General features: G+C 31.9%; 3 non-coding genes across 3 annotated transcripts; all 3 read left to right on the top strand.

The window, feature by feature from the left end:
• Positions 1-5,372: 5,372 nt before the first annotated feature.
• On the top strand, positions 5,373-7,367 carry LOC127011909 (small subunit ribosomal RNA). The gene has a single exon (XR_007765367.1). It is a non-coding gene; the product is annotated as a small subunit ribosomal RNA (ribosomal RNA).
• A 1,204-nt stretch (positions 7,368-8,571) lies between these two features.
• On the top strand, positions 8,572-8,750 carry LOC127011955 (5.8S ribosomal RNA). The gene has a single exon (XR_007765414.1). It is a non-coding gene; the product is annotated as a 5.8S ribosomal RNA (ribosomal RNA).
• Positions 8,751-9,152: 402 nt separating this feature from the next.
• Positions 9,153-12,953, top strand: LOC127011993 (large subunit ribosomal RNA). Its single transcript, XR_007765424.1, has one exon. It is a non-coding gene; the product is annotated as a large subunit ribosomal RNA (ribosomal RNA).
• The last annotated feature ends 5,193 nt before the right edge of the window (positions 12,954-18,146 follow it).

The following is an 18,146-nucleotide window of genomic DNA, read 5'->3' as shown; positions in this document are numbered from 1 at the left end:
TTTATTAGTGACGCGAAGATTGGCAAACATATAATATAAAAATATTCCTAAGGTCTAGATTTTCAAGTAAGAGACCAATTTGATTAACATATCAATATAAGTACAACTCGACCATCTAATAATAACAATATGAATCGTCATCTTATTAGTGACGCGAAGATTGGCAAACATATAATATAAAAATATTCCTAAGGTCTAGATTTTCAAGTAAGAGACCAATTTGATTAACATATCAATATAAGTACAACTCGACCATCTAATAATAACAATATGAATCGTCATCTTATTACTGACGCGAAGATTGGCAAACATATAATATACAAATATTCCTAAGGTCTAGATTTTCAAGTAAGAGACCAATTTGATTAACATATCAATATAAGTACAACTCGACCATCTAATAATAACAATATGAATCGTCATCTTATTAGTGACGCGAAGATTGGCAAACATATAATATAAAAATATTCCTAAGGTCTAGATTTTCAAGTAAGAGACCAATTTGATTAACATATCAATATAAGTACAACTCGACCATCTAATAATAACAATATGAATCGTCATCTTTTTAGTGACGCGAAGATTGGCAAACATATAATATAAAAATATTCCTAAGGTCTAGAATCTTAAGCAATAGACCAATTCAACTAAGAGTTGACATATAAAAATATGTTCCTTTTAATGTTAGCAAAATTTTATCGTCACATACTGTTAGTGACGCGAACGTTTTTTTCTCCATGTTTATATGAATGTTTATTCAAAGGTAGAAAGGCAGGATCGTTATTTTATAAGTGAAGCGATAAAAAAATATTATGCAATAGGACATCTATTTATAAATATTTTTAAGTCTTAGAAATTCAAGTAAAGAGATTCAAGAAATTCATTCAACTTAGAGCGCACATATAATTAAAACTATTCCTGAGGTTTAGAAACCAAATTAAATAAAGAGGACATATAAACGTATGTGGTATTTTGATGGTAGTAAAAATGTATCGCGATATTATTAGTGACGCGACCAATTTTTATACTCTTTGCTCCATGTGCAAATATATCTAGTGTTTAGATAGTCAATTAAAAATGACAATTTTAACTAAAAGACTTAAAAAAGTGTTTGTCAAACTTATAATTTTGTCAATACTATATAAAACGCCAATCATATCCTTATAAAAGTAAATACGGTATATGGTTATAAATACAAAACCATATATAAATAAAAAAATGAAATCGTATGTATATGGCTTATAGGTATAATACCTATAAGGCATAATAATGTATAATATTAGCAAATATACATATAAAAGTGCATAAATTGTATAGATATGGCATAAAGAAGGCATTTATGAGAATAGCTAGTAGAATTTGCCCATACACTACTAGCGAAATGAGATATTTATACCTAGTGAGGGCGGCACTAGTACTATAAATTGTGGCAAAATAAATCTTATGCAAATGCATAGGATTTTGTCAATACCGTACAAAAAACTAAGTAAAACGTATGGATATTGAAAAATAAATGGATTATATTCATAAAATACGAATATTTCTTGCATTCTCTTGTTATACGAGAGAATATCATACGGAGCGGGTAGCCCCTAGTATAGTAAGCAGTCGAATGGGAGACAGCGTGTCCAAAAACACCTATAGGGAGGTGGTCGTTGGCGGACCTCTCCTCGTATTGGTCAAACTTATGATTTTGTCAATACTATATAAAACGCCAATCATATCCATATAAAAGTGAATACAGTATATGGATATGAATAAAAAACCATACATAAATAAAAAAAAATATGTATAAAAAATTATACATATATTTATATTAAGCAATCGTATGGATGTGGCTTATAGGTATAATACCTATAAGGCATAATAATGTATAATATAGCAAATATACATATAAAAGTGCATGAATTGTATAGATATGGCATATAAGTGACATATTTATGAGAATAGCTAGTAGAATTTGCCCATACACTACTAGCGAAATGAGATATTTATACCTAGTGAGGGCGGCACTAGTACTATAAATTGTGGCAAAATAAATCTTATGCAAATGCATAGGATTTTGTCAATACCGTACAAAAAACTAAGTAAAACGTATGGATATTGAAAAATAAATGGATTATATTCATAAAATACGAATATTTCTTGCATTCTCTTGTTATATGAGAGAATATCATACGGAGCGGGTAGCCCCTAGTATAGTAAGCAGTCGAATGGGAGACAGCGTGTCCAAAAACACCTATAGGGAGGTGGTCGTTGGCGGACCTCTCCTCGTATTGGTCAAACTTATGATTTTGTCAATACTATATAAAACGCCAATCATATCCATATAAAAGTGAATACAGTATATGGATATGAATAAAAAACCATACATAAATAAAAAAAAATATGTATAAAAAATTATACATATATTTATATTAAGCAATCGTATGGATGTGGCTTATAGGTATAATACCTATAAGGCATAATAATGTATAATATAGCAAATATACATATAAAAGTGCATGAATTGTATAGATATGGCATATAAGTGACATATTTATGAGAATAGCTAGTAGAATTTCCCCATACACTACTAGCGAAATGAGATATTTATACCTAGTGAGGGCGGCACTAGTACTATAAATTGTGGCAAAATAAATCTTATGCAAATGCATAGGATTTTGTCAATACCGTACAAAAAACTAAGTAAAACGTATGGATATTGAAAAATAAATGGATTATATTCATAAAATACGAATATTTCTTGCATTCTCTTGTTATATGAGAGAATATCATACGGAGCGGGTAGCCCCTAGTATAGTAAGCAGTCGAATGGGAGACAGCGTGTCCAAAAACACCTATAGGGAGGTGGTCGTTGGCGGACCTCTCCTCGTATTGGTCAAACTTATGATTTTGTCAATACTATATAAAACGCCAATCATATCCATATAAAATTGAATACAGTATATGGATATGAATAAAAAACCATACATAAATAAAAAAAAAATATGTATAAAAAATTATACATATATTTATATTAAGCAATCGTATGGATGTGGCTTATAGGTATAATACCTATAAGGCATAATAATGTATAATATAGCAAATATACATATAAAAGTGCATGAATTGTATAGATATGGCATATAAGTGACATATTTATGAGAATAGCTAGTAGAATTTCCCCATACACTACTAGCGAAATGAGATATTTATACCTAGTGAGGGCGGCACTAGTACTATAAATTGTGGCAAAATAAATCTTATGCAAATGCATAGGATTTTGTCAATACCGTACAAAAAACTAAGTAAAACGTATGGATATTGAAAAATAAATGGATTATATTCATAAAATACGAATATTTCTTGCATTCTCTTGTTATATGAGAGAATATCATACGGAGCGGGTAGCCCCTAGTATAGTAAGCAGTCGAATGGGAGACAGCGTGTCCAAAAACACCTATAGGGAGGTGGTCGTTGGCGGACCTCTCCTCGTATTGGTCAAACTTATGATTTTGTCAATACTATATAAAACGCCAATCATATCCATATAAAAGTGAATACAGTATATGGATATGAATAAAAAACCATACATAAATAAAAAAAAAATATGTATAAAAAATTATACATATATTTATATTAAGCAATCGTATGGATGTGGCTTATAGGTATAATACCTATAAGGCATAATAATGTATAATATAGCAAATATACATATAAAAGTGCATGAATTGTATAGATATGGCATATAAGTGACATATTTATGAGAATAGCTAGTAGAATTTGCCCATACACTACTAGCGAAATGAGATATTTATACCTAGTGAGGGCGGCACTAGTACTATAAATTGTGGCAAAATAAATCTTATGCAAATGCATAGGATTTTGTCAATACCATACATAAACCGTATGGATATTGAGAAGTTAATAGATTACATCTATAATATGAGAAGTATTTTAGTATTCTTATTAAATAAGAGAATACTATAAGGGTGAGTGGCAAAGAGAATTGAATATACCCGAATGGGAGACAGCGTGTCCAAAAACTACTATAGGTGGTGTGGCAAATATGAGGAAGGCAATATATCCATATAATGAAAATAAAAGTGCGTTTTCTTATTATATAAGAGAACACTATATGGGTGAGTGGCAAAGTAAATTGAATATACCCGAATGGGAGACAGCGTGTCCAAAAACTACTATAGGTGGTGTGGCAAATATGAGGAAGGCAATATATCCATATAATGAAAATAAAAGTGCGTTTTCTTATTATATAAGAGAACACTATATGGGTGAGTGGCAAAGTAAATTGAATATACCCGAATGGGAGACAGCGTGTCCAAAAACTACTATAGGTGGTGTGGCAAATATGAGGAAGGCAATATATCCATATAATGAATATAAAAGTGCGTTGTCTTATTATATAAGAGAACACTATATGGGTGAGTGGCAAAGTAAATTGAATATACCCGAATGGGAGACAGCGTGTCCAAAAACTACTATAGGATGGTCAATGGGCCGGCCGTCTGCTATTGACATATGTCAGTAGAGAAGATATTATCCGTCAAATTTGTTTCTTTATTCATTTATTTGAATACGAGACTTGGCTCCGCGGTTAATATTTTAAGCCCAAAGATAATAACGTTGAAACAAAGGCCAAGTTTCTATTGTACATAGAATAACAAATTGTTTCCGAATTTTATCGTTAATTTTAGGAGGTAGGCTAACATGATTTATATTATATGTGTATTATTAAATAATAATAGTACATAAAAGTCTACCAAAGAAATATAAAAATGTAATTATGAATACATTTTCAATATTAATATCAACTTATATTGTTGATAATAAAAAATAGCTATTAAGAGAGTTATTTAAGAAATTATATAATATATAATAAAGAGTATATATATAAATAATATATAAGTATATATTATTTAAGAAATAAATATAGTAGTAATAATTATATATATACACTCGGTTCTATTTTATATATTACCAGAGACTTATATGGATATATATAGATAAATTTTAAATTTATCGTCAAAATACAAATGATTAACTCAATATCTTATATTGGTTAAACAAAAATTGTACATGTGTGGATACAATATATTATGTATGTCGAACAAAAATGATATTTTAGAATGAAATGTGCATATATAAAGAAAATATATGAAAAATAAATATTGTGTTTATAAAGAATATGATTCTTTTTGACATCAATAAAAACTTGTTATTATTAGTGGCGAAACAAGTATAAATTGGAAAACAAACGTATACGAATGCTATATAAAAATGGCCGTATTCGATAGAAATAAAATCTATAACAACATATATATTGCTAATTTCTATTCAAAAAATATGAATGAAATATGAATAAAAACATTATTCTGGTTGATCCTGCCAGTAGTTATATGCTTGTCTCAAAGATTAAGCCATGCATGTCTAAGTACACACGAATTAAAAGTGAAACCGCAAAAGGCTCATTATATCAGTTATGGTTCCTTAGATCGTTAACAGTTACTTGGATAACTGTGGTAATTCTAGAGCTAATACATGCAATTAAAACATGAACCTTATGGAACATGTGCTTTTATTAGGCTAAAACCAAGCGATCGCAAGATCGTTATATTGGTTGAACTCTAGATAACATGCAGATCGTATGGTCTTGTACCGACGACAGATCTTTCAAATGTCTGCCCTATCAACTTTTGATGGTAGTATCTAGGACTACCATGGTTGCAACGGGTAACGGGGAATCAGGGTTCGATTCCGGAGAGGGAGCCTGAGAAACGGCTACCACATCTAAGGAAGGCAGCAGGCGCGTAAATTACCCACTCCCAGCTCGGGGAGGTAGTGACGAAAAATAACAATACAGGACTCATATCCGAGGCCCTGTAATTGGAATGAGTACACTTTAAATCCTTTAACAAGGACCAATTGGAGGGCAAGTCTGGTGCCAGCAGCCGCGGTAATTCCAGCTCCAATAGCGTATATTAAAGTTGTTGCGGTTAAAACGTTCGTAGTTGAACTTGTGCTTCATACGGGTAGTACAACTTACAATTGTGGTTAGTACTATACCTTTATGTATGTAAGCGTATTACCGGTGGAGTTCTTACATGTGCTTAGATACTTGTATTTTTTCATATGTTCCTCCTATTTAAAAACCTGCATTAGTGCTCTTAAACGAGTGTTATTGTGGGCCGGTACAATTACTTTGAACAAATTAGAGTGCTTAAAGCAGGCTTCAAATGCCTGAATATTCTGTGCATGGGATAATGAAATAAGACCTCTGTTCTGCTTTCATTGGTTTTCAGATCAAGAGATAATGATTAATAGAAGCAGTTTGGGGGCATTAGTATTACGACGCGAGAGGTGAAATTCTTGGACCGTCGTAAGACTAACTTAAGCGAAAGCATTTGCCAAAGATGTTTTCATTAATCAAGAACGAAAGTTAGAGGTTCGAAGGCGATCAGATACCGCCCTAGTTCTAACCATAAACGATGCCAGCTAGCAATTGGGTGTAGCTACTTTTATGGCTCTCTCAGTCGCTTCCCGGGAAACCAAAGCTTTTGGGCTCCGGGGGAAGTATGGTTGCAAAGCTGAAACTTAAAGGAATTGACGGAAGGGCACCACCAGGAGTGGAGCCTGCGGCTTAATTTGACTCAACACGGGAAAACTTACCAGGTCCGAACATAAGTGTGTAAGACAGATTGATAGCTCTTTCTCGAATCTATGGGTGGTGGTGCATGGCCGTTCTTAGTTCGTGGAGTGATTTGTCTGGTTAATTCCGATAACGAACGAGACTCAAATATATTAAATAGATATCTTCAGGATTATGGTGTTGAAGCTTATATAGCCTTCATTCATGGTGGCAGTAAAATGTTTATTGTGTTTGAATGTGTTTATATAAGTGGAGCCGTACCTGTTGGTTTGTCCCATTATAAGGACACTAGCTTCTTAAATGGACAAATTGCGTCTAGCAATAATGAGATTGAGCAATAACAGGTCTGTGATGCCCTTAGATGTCCTGGGCTGCACGCGCGCTACAATGAAAGTATCAACGTGTATTTCCTAGACCGAGAGGTCCGGGTAAACCGCTGAACCACTTTCATGCTTGGGATTGTGAACTGAAACTGTTCACATGAACTTGGAATTCCCAGTAAGTGTGAGTCATTAACTCGCATTGATTACGTCCCTGCCCTTTGTACACACCGCCCGTCGCTACTACCGATTGAATTATTTAGTGAGGTCTCCGGACGTGATCACTGTGACGCCTTGCGTGTTACGGTTGTTTCGCAAAAGTTGACCGAACTTGATTATTTAGAGGAAGTAAAAGTCGTAACAAGGTTTCCGTAGGTGAACCTGCGGAAGGATCATTAATGTTTTAATATCCTTACCGTTAATAAAATATTTGTTTATATTATAATAAATACATTATAGTATTACAAATAAAATATGAATTGCCAAAATGTATATGAGATCTATTATAGATCAAATGAAATTTCGAACAAGCAAATCGAAATAATGCAAATATTAAAATTATATATTGTATTTAATACATATGAGAGAAATTAATAAGCAGCCAAAGCAAACAAATAAAAATTCGAACAAGCAAATCGAATTATTAAAATAATAATATTAAATTATTATTGCATATCCTTACCGTTAATAAAATATTTGTTTATATTATAATAAATACATTATAATAATACAAATAAAATATGAATTGCCAAAATGTATAATGAGATCTAATATAGATCAAATAAAATTTCGAACAAGCAAATCGAAATAATGCAAATATTAAAATTATATATTGTATTTAATGCATATGAGAGAAATAATAAGCAGCCAAAGCAAACAAATAAAAATTCGAACAAGCAAATCGAATTATTAAAATAATAATATTAAATTATTATTGTATATCCTTACCGTTAATAAAATATTTGTTTATATTATAATAAATACATTATAGTAATACAAATAAAATATGAATTGCCAAAATGTATATGATCTAATATAGATCAAATGAAATTTCGAACAAGCAAATCGAAATAATGCAAATATTAAAATTATATATTGTATTTAATACATATGAGAGAAATAATAAGCAGCCAAAACAAACAAATAAAAATTCGAACAAGCAAATCGAATTATTAAAATAATAATATTAAATTATTATTGTATATAAACACAATTAAAATACTGTGTGTATATGGACCATAATATACACGCGTTGCGATATGTATTGTTCATCTCAGTTATGCGCATACATTGGATAATGCAACAACCTAAAATGTACAATGTTGTACCTGGTTTTATACAGGTTAATGTTTTATATAAATTTCAATTTATATCGCTAAAAAAGTATTAATATATATATATATATATTTATTTACAATAAATGCAATTTAAAAAGAAATACTTTGATATATATTGGTTATATAAAACTAAGACATTTCGCAGCATTCGTTTTAGGTATAAAAATAAATTTATTGAAGGAATTGATATATGCCAGTAAAATGGTGTATTTTTAATTTCTTTCAATAAAAACATATTTGACAAAATTAAGAAACCAATTTATAAAACTCTAAGCGGTGGATCACTCGGCTCATGGGTCGATGAAGAACGCAGCAAACTGTGCGTCATCGTGTGAACTGCAGGACACATGAACATCGACATTTTGAACGCATATCGCAGTCCATGCTGTTATGTACTTTAATTAATTTTATAGTGCTGCTTGGACTACATATGGTTGAGGGTTGTAAGACTATGCTAATTAAGTTGCTTATACAAATTTTATAATGAAATTTTATAAGCATATGGTATATTATTGGATAATAATAATTTAATTATTTTATTCATAATATTAAAAAATATATGAAAAACATTATCTCACATTAGTAAATAATTTGAATGTGAAAAACGAAGAGAAATATTTTCTTTTTCAATCAAATGATACTGAGAAATGTCTAGCATAAAAATTTATCTAGAATTGTCTCTTATTAATGATTAGAAAATAGAAAACCGTTGACAATATTATTATTCTTCGTTGATTCGTTAAATCAAACAAATGCCATTTATATACAGATATTATTAATATAACGAATTTAATAAAATGTTTTATCATTATATATAAAGAATTAATTGCATATAAAAGTTATACACAACCTCAACTCATATGGGACTACCCCCTGAATTTAAGCATATTAATTAGGGGAGGAAAAGAAACTAACAAGGATTTTCTTAGTAGCGGCGAGCGAAAAGAAATCAGTTCAGCACTAAGTCACTTTGTCTATATGGCAAATGTGAGATGCAGTGTATGGAGCGTCAATATTCTAGTATGAGAAATTAACGATTTAAGTCCTTCTTAAATGAGGCCATTTACCCATAGAGGGTGCCAGGCCCGTATAACGTTAATGATTACTAGATGATGTTTCCAAAGAGTCGTGTTGCTTGATAGTGCAGCACTAAGTGGGTGGTAAACTCCATCTAAAACTAAATATAACCATGAGACCGATAGTAAACAAGTACCGTGAGGGAAAGTTGAAAAGAACTCTGAATAGAGAGTTAAACAGTACGTGAAACTGCTTAGAGGTTAAGCCCGATGAACCTGAATATCCGTTATGGAAAATTCATCATTAGAATTGTAATATTTAAACAATATTATGATAATAGTGTGCATTTTTTCCATATAAGGACATTGTAATCTATTAGCATACCAAATTTATCATAAAATATAACTTATAGTTTATTCAAATTAATTTGCTTGCATTTTAACACAGAATAAATGTTATTAATTTGATAAAGTGCTGATAGATTTATATGAATACAGTGCGTTAATTTTTCGGAATTATATAATGGCATAATTATCATTGATTTTTGTGTTTATTATATGCACTTGTAGGATTAACAATGCGAAAGATTCAGGATACCTTCGGGACCCGTCTTGAAACACGGACCAAGGAGTCTAACATATGTGCAAGTTATTGGGATATAAACCTAATAGCGTAATTAACTTGACTAATAATGGGATTAGTTTTTTAACTATTTATAGCTAATTAACACAATCCCGGGGCGTTCTATATAGTTATGTATAATGATATTTATATTATTTATGCCTCTAACTGGAACGTACCTTGAGCATATATGCTGTGACCCGAAAGATGGTGAACTATACTTGATCAGGTTGAAGTCAGGGGAAACCCTGATGGAAGACCGAAACAGTTCTGACGTGCAAATCGATTGTCAGAATTGAGTATAGGGGCGAAAGACCAATCGAACCATCTAGTAGCTGGTTCCTTCCGAAGTTTCCCTCAGGATAGCTGGTGCATTTTAATATTATATAAAATAATCTTATCTGGTAAAGCGAATGATTAGAGGCCTTAGGGTCGAAACGATCTTAACCTATTCTCAAACTTTAAATGGGTAAGAACCTTAACTTTCTTGATATGAAGTTCAAGGTTATGATATAATGTGCCCAGTGGGCCACTTTTGGTAAGCAGAACTGGCGCTGTGGGATGAACCAAACGTAATGTTACGGTGCCCAAATTAACAACTCATGCAGATACCATGAAAGGCGTTGGTTGCTTAAAACAGCAGGACGGTGATCATGGAAGTCGAAATCCGCTAAGGAGTGTGTAACAACTCACCTGCCGAAGCAACTAGCCCTTAAAATGGATGGCGCTTAAGTTGTATACCTATACATTACCGCTAAAGTAGATGATTTATATTACTTGTAATATAAATTTTGAAACTTTAGTGAGTAGGAAGGTACAATGGTATGCGTAGAAGTGTTTGGCGTAAGCCTGCATGGAGCTGCCATTGGTACAGATCTTGGTGGTAGTAGCAAATAATCGAATGAGACCTTGGAGGACTGAAGTGGAGAAGGGTTTCGTGTGAACAGTGGTTGATCACGAGTTAGTCGGTCCTAAGTTCAAGGCGAAAGCCGAAAATTTTCAAGTAAAATACAAATGCCAAACAAATATATATATTATATAAAATCTAGCTAAATTAATATACTTGAATAATTTTGAACGAAAGGGAATACGGTTCCAATTCCGTAACCTGTTGAGTATCCGTTTGTTATTAAATATGGGCCTCGTGCTCATCCTGGCAACAGGAACGACCATAAAGAAGCCGTCGAGAGATATCGGAAGAGTTTTCTTTTCTGTTTTATAGCCGTACTACCATGGAAGTCTTTCGCAGAGAGATATGGTAGATGGGCTAGAAGAGCATGACATATACTGTTGTGTCGATATTTTCTCCTCGGACCTTGAAAATTTATGGTGGGGACACGCAAACTTCTCAACAGGCCGTACCAATATCCGCAGCTGGTCTCCAAGGTGAAGAGTCTCTAGTCGATAGAATAATGTAGGTAAGGGAAGTCGGCAAATTAGATCCGTAACTTCGGGATAAGGATTGGCTCTGAAGATTGAGATAGTCGGGCTTGATTGGGAAACAATAACATGGTTTATGTGCTCGTTCTGGGTAAATAGAGTTTCTAGCATTTATGTTAGTTACTTGTTCCCCGGATAGTTTAGTTACGTAGCCAATTGTGGAACTTTCTTGCTAAAATTTTTAAGAATACTAATTGGGTTAAACCAATTAGTTCTTATTAATTATAACGATTATCAATTAACAATCAATTCAGAACTGGCACGGACTTGGGGAATCCGACTGTCTAATTAAAACAAAGCATTGTGATGGCCCTAGCGGGTGTTGACACAATGTGATTTCTGCCCAGTGCTCTGAATGTCAAAGTGAAGAAATTCAAGTAAGCGCGGGTCAACGGCGGGAGTAACTATGACTCTCTTAAGGTAGCCAAATGCCTCGTCATCTAATTAGTGACGCGCATGAATGGATTAACGAGATTCCTACTGTCCCTATCTACTATCTAGCGAAACCACAGCCAAGGGAACGGGCTTGGAATAATTAGCGGGGAAAGAAGACCCTTTTGAGCTTGACTCTAATCTGGCAGTGTAAGGAGACATAAGAGGTGTAGAATAAGTGGGAGATATTAGACCTCGGTTTGGTATCGCCAATGAAATACCACTACTCTTATTGTTTCCTTACTTACTTGATTAAATGGAACGTGTATCATTTCCTAGCCATTATACGGATATATTTATTATATCTTATGGTATTGGGTTTTGATGCAAGCTTCTTGATCAAAGTATCACGAGTTTGTTATATAATCGCAAACAAATTCTTTAATAAAACGGTGCATTTATGTATTTTTGATTTGAAAATTTGGTATAACTCCAATTACTCAGGTATGATCCAATTCAAGGACATTGCCAGGTAGGGAGTTTTTAACAAGAGGTGTCAGAAAAGTTACCATAGGGATAACTGGCTTGTGGCGGCCAAGCGTTCATAGCGACGTCGCTTTTTGATCCTTCGATGTCGGCTCTTCCTATCATTGTGAAGCAAAATTCACCAAGCGTTGGATTGTTCACCCATGCAAGGGAACGTGAGCTGGGTTTAGACCGTCGTGAGACAGGTTAGTTTTACCCTACTAATGACAAAACGTTGTTGCGACAGCATTCCTGCGTAGTACGAGAGGAACCGCAGGTACGGACCAATGGCACAATACTTGTTCGAGCGAACAGTGGTATGACGCTACGTCCGTTGGATTATGCCTGAACGCCTCTAAGGTCGTATCCGTGCTGGACTGCAATGATAAATAAGGGGCAATTTGCATTGTATGGCTTCTAAACCATTTAAAGTTTATAATTTACTTTTTAAACGACAATGGATGTGATGCCAATGTAATTTGTAACATAGTAAATTGGGAGGATCTTTGATCACCTGATGCCGCGCTAGTTACATATAAAAGCATTATTTAATACAATGACAAAGCCTAGAATCAATTGTAAACGACTTTTGTAACAGGCAAGGTGTTGTAAGTGGTTGAGCAGCTGCCATACTGCGATCCACTGAAGCTTATCCTTTGCTTGATGATTCGATAATAAAATTGCATAATTTATTTGTTGTGTTGAACTTCTTATATAAAGTTCAACCAACAATCTATTTGTATGCATTGATTGTTTGCTTGGCTTTGTGGCGAATTTTTAATCCTTTATATATTACATTCCTAAGGTCTAGATTTTCAAGTAAGAGACCAATTTGATTAACATATCAATATAAGTACAACTCGACCATCTAATAATAACAATATGAATCGTCATCTTATTAGTGACGCGAAGATTGGCAAACATATAATATAAAAATATTCCTAAGGTCTAGATTTTCAAGTAAGAGACCAATTTGATTAACATATCAATATAAGTACAACTCGACCATCTAATAATAACAATATGAATCGTCATCTTATTAGTGACGCGAAGATTGGCAAACATATAATATAAAAATATTCCTAAGGTCTAGATTTTCAAGTAAGAGACCAATTTGATTAACATATCAATATAAGTACAACTCGACCATCTAATAATAACAATATGAATCGTCATCTTATTAGTGACGCGAAGATTGGCAAACATATAATATAAAAATATTCCTAAGGTCTAGATTTTCAAGTAAGAGACCAATTTGATTAACATATCAATATAAGTACAACTCGACCATCTAATAATAACAATATGAATCGTCATCTTATTAGTGACGCGAAGATTGGCAAACATATAATATAAAAATATTCCTAAGGTCTAGATTTTCAAGTAAGAGACCAATTTGATTAACATATCAATATAAGTACAACTCGACCATCTAATAATAATATGAATCGTCATCTTATTAGTGACGCGAAGATTGGCAAACATATAATATAAAAATATTCCTAAGGTCTAGATTTTCAAGTAAGAGACCAATTTGATTAACATATCAATATAAGTACAACTCGACCATCTAATAATAACAATATGAATCGTCATCTTATTAGTGACGCGAAGATTGGCAAACATATAATATAAAAATATTCCTAAGGTCTAGATTTTCAAGTAAGAGACCAATTTGATTAACATATCAATATAAGTACAACTCGACCATCTAATAATAACAATATGAATCGTCATCTTATTAGTGACGCGAAGATTGGCAAACATATAATATAAAAATATTCCTAAGGTCTAGATTTTCAAGTAAGAGACCAATTTGATTAACATATCAATATAAGTACAACTCGACCATCTAATAATAACAATATGAATCGTCATCTTTTTAGTGACGCGAAGATTGGCAAACATATAATATAAAAATATTCCTAAGGTCTAGAATCTTAAGCAATAGACCAATTCAACTAAGAGTTGACATATAAAAATATGTTCCTTTTAATGTTAGCAAAATTTTATCGTCACATACTGTTAGTGACGCGAACGTTTTTTTCTCCATGTTTATATGAATGTTTATTCAAAGGTAGAAAGGCAGGATCGTTATTTTATAAGTGAAGCGATAAAAAAATATTATGCAATAGGACATCTATTTATAAATATTTTTAAGTCTTAGAAATTCAAGTAAAGAGATTCAAGAAATTCATTCAACTTAGAGCGCACATATAATTAAAACTATTCCTGAGGTTTAGAAACCAAATTAAATAAAGAGGACATATAAACGTATGTGGTATTTTGATGGTAGTAAAAATGTATCGCGATATTATTAGTGAAGCGACCAATTTTTATACTTTTTGCTCCATGTGCAAATATATCTAGTGTTTAGATAGTCAATTAAAAATGACAATTTTAACTAAAAGACTTAAAAAAGTGTTTGTCAAACTTATAATTTTGTCAATACTATATAAAACGCCAATCATATCCTTATAAAAGTAAATACGGTATATGGTTATAAATACAAAACCATATATAAATAAAAAAATGAAATCGTATGTATATGGCTTATAGGTATAATACCTATAAGGCATAATAATGTATAATATTAGCAAATATACATATAAAAGTGCATAAATTGTATAGATATGGCATAAAGAAGGCATTTATGAGAATAGCTAGTAGAATTTGCCCATACACTACTAGCGAAATGAGATATTTATACCTAGTGAGGGCGGCACTAGTACTATAAATTGTGGCAAAATAAATCTTATGCAAATGCATAGGATTTTGTCAATACCGTACAAAAAACTAAGTAAAACGTATGGATATTGAAAAATAAATGGATTATATTCATAAAATACGAATATTTCTTGCATTCTCTTGTTATACGAGAGAATATCATACGGAGCGGGCAGCCCCTAGTATAGTAAGCAGTCGAATGGGAGACAGCGTGTCCAAAAACACCTATAGGGAGGTGGTCGTTGGCGGACCTCTCCTCGTATTGGTCAAACTTATGATTTTGTCAATACTATATAAAACGCCAATCATATCCATATAAAAGTGAATACAGTATATGGATATGAATAAAAAACCATACATAAATAAAAAAAAATATGTATAAAAAATTATACATATATTTATATTAAGCAATCGTATGGATGTGGCTTATAGGTATAATACCTATAAGGCATAATAATGTATAATATAGCAAATATACATATAAAAGTGCATGAATTGTATAGATATGGCATATAAGTGACATATTTATGAGAATAGCTAGTAGAATTTGCCCATACACTACTAGCGAAATGAGATATTTATACCTAGTGAGGGCGGCACTAGTACTATAAATTGTGGCAAAATAAATCTTATGCAAATGCATAGGATTTTGTCAATACCGTACAAAAAACTAAGTAAAACGTATGGATATTGAAAAATAAATGGATTATATTCATAAAATACGAATATTTCTTGCATTCTCTTGTTATATGAGAGAATATCATACGGAGCGGGTAGCCCCTAGTATAGTAAGCAGTCGAATGGGAGACAGCGTGTCCAAAAACACCTATAGGGAGGTGGTCGTTGGCGGACCTCTCCTCGTATTGGTCAAACTTATGATTTTGTCAATACTATATAAAACGCCAATCATATCCATATAAAATTGAATACAGTATATGGATATGAATAAAAAACCATACATAAATAAAAAAAAAATATGTATAAAAAATTATACATATATTTATATTAAGCAATCGTATGGATGTGGCTTATAGGTATAATACCTATAAGGCATAATAATGTATAATATAGCAAATATACATATAAAAGTGCATGAATTGTATAGATATGGCATATAAGTGACATATTTATGAGAATAGCTAGTAGAATTTCCCCATACACTACTAGCGAAATGAGATATTTATACCTAGTGAGGGCGGCACTAGTACTATAAATTGTGGCAAAATAAATCTTATGCAAATGCATAGGATTTTGTCAATACCGTACAAAAAACTAAGTAAAACGTATGGATATTGAAAAATAAATGGATTATATTCATAAAATACGAATATTTCTTGCATTCTCTTGTTATATGAGAGAATATCATACGGAGCGGGTAGCCCCTAGTATAGTAAGCAGTCGAATGGGAGACAGCGTGTCCAAAAACACCTATAGGGAGGTGGTCGTTGGCGGACCTCTCCTCGTATTGGTCAAACTTATGATTTTGTCAATACTATATAAAACGCCAATCATATCCATATAAAAGTGAATACAGTATATGGATATGAATAAAAAACCATACATAAATAAAAAAAAAATATGTATAAAAAATTATACATATATTTATATTAAGCAATCGTATGGATGTGGCTTATAGGTATAATACCTATAAGGCATAATAATGTATAATATAGCAAATATACATATAAAAGTGCATGAATTGTATAGATATGGCATATAAGTGACATATTTATGAGAATAGCTAGTAGAATTTGCCCATACACTACTAGCGAAATGAGATATTTATACCTAGTGAGGGCGGCACTAGTACTATAAATTGTGGCAAAATAAATCTTATGCAAATGCATAGGATTTTGTCAATACCATACATAAACCGTATGGATATTGAGAAGTTAATAGATTACATCTATAATATGAGAAGTATTTTAGTATTCTTATTAAATAAGAGAATACTATAAGGGTGAGTGGCAAAGAGAATTGAATATACCCGAATGGGAGACAGCGTGTCCAAAAACTACTATAGGTGGTGTGGCAAATATGAGGAAGGCAATATATCCATATAATGAAAATAAAAGTGCGTTTTCTTATTATATAAGAGAACACTATATGGGTGAGTGGCAAAGTAAATTGAATATACCCGAATGGGAGACAGCGTGTCCAAAAACTACTATAGGTGGTGTGGCAAATATGAGGAAGGCAATATATCCATATAATGAAAATAAAAGTGCGTTTTCTTATTATATAAGAGAACACTATATGGGTGAGTGGCAAAGTAAATTGAATATACCCGAATGGGAGACAGCGTGTCCAAAAACTACTATAGGTGGTGTGGCAAATATGAGGAAGGCAATATATCCATATAATGAATATAAAAGTGCGTTTTCTTATTATATAAGAGAACACTATATGGGTGAGTGGCAAAGTAAATTGAATATACCCGAATGGGAGACAGCGTGTCCAAAAACTACTATAGGATGGTCAATGGGCCGGCCGTCTGCTATTGACATATGTCAGTAGAGAAGATATTATCCGTCAAATTTGTTTCTTTATTCATTTATTTGAATACGAGACTTGGCTCCGCGGTTAATATTTTAAGCCCAAAGATAATAACGTTGAAACAAAGGCCAAGTTTCTATTGTACATAGAATAACAAATTGTTTCCGAATTTTATCGTTAATTTTAGGAGGTAGGCTAACATGATTTATATTATATGTGTATTATTAAATAATAATAGTACATAAAAGTCTACCAAAGAAATATAAAAATGTAATTATGAATACATTTTCAATATTAATATCAACTTATATTGTTGATAATAAAAAATAGCTATTAAGAGAGTTATTTAAGAAATTATATAATATATAATAAAGAGTATATATATAAATAATATATAAGTATATATTATTTAAGAAATAAATATAGTAGTAATAATTATATATATACACTCGGTTCTATTTTATATATTACCAGAGACTTATATGGATATATATAGATAAATTTTAAATTTATCGTCAAAATACAAATGATTAACTCAATATCTTATATTGGTTAAACAAAAATTGTACATGTGTGGATACAATATATTATGTATGTCGAACAAAAATGATATTTTAGAATGAAATGTGCATATATAAAGAA

The sequence above is a fragment of the Drosophila biarmipes genome, unplaced genomic scaffold, assembly GCF_025231255.1.
Source record: "Drosophila biarmipes strain raj3 unplaced genomic scaffold, RU_DBia_V1.1 ptg000016l, whole genome shotgun sequence".
NCBI classification, from domain to species: domain Eukaryota; kingdom Metazoa; phylum Arthropoda; class Insecta; order Diptera; family Drosophilidae; genus Drosophila; species Drosophila biarmipes.
This window is presented reverse-complemented; position numbering and strand designations above follow the sequence as displayed.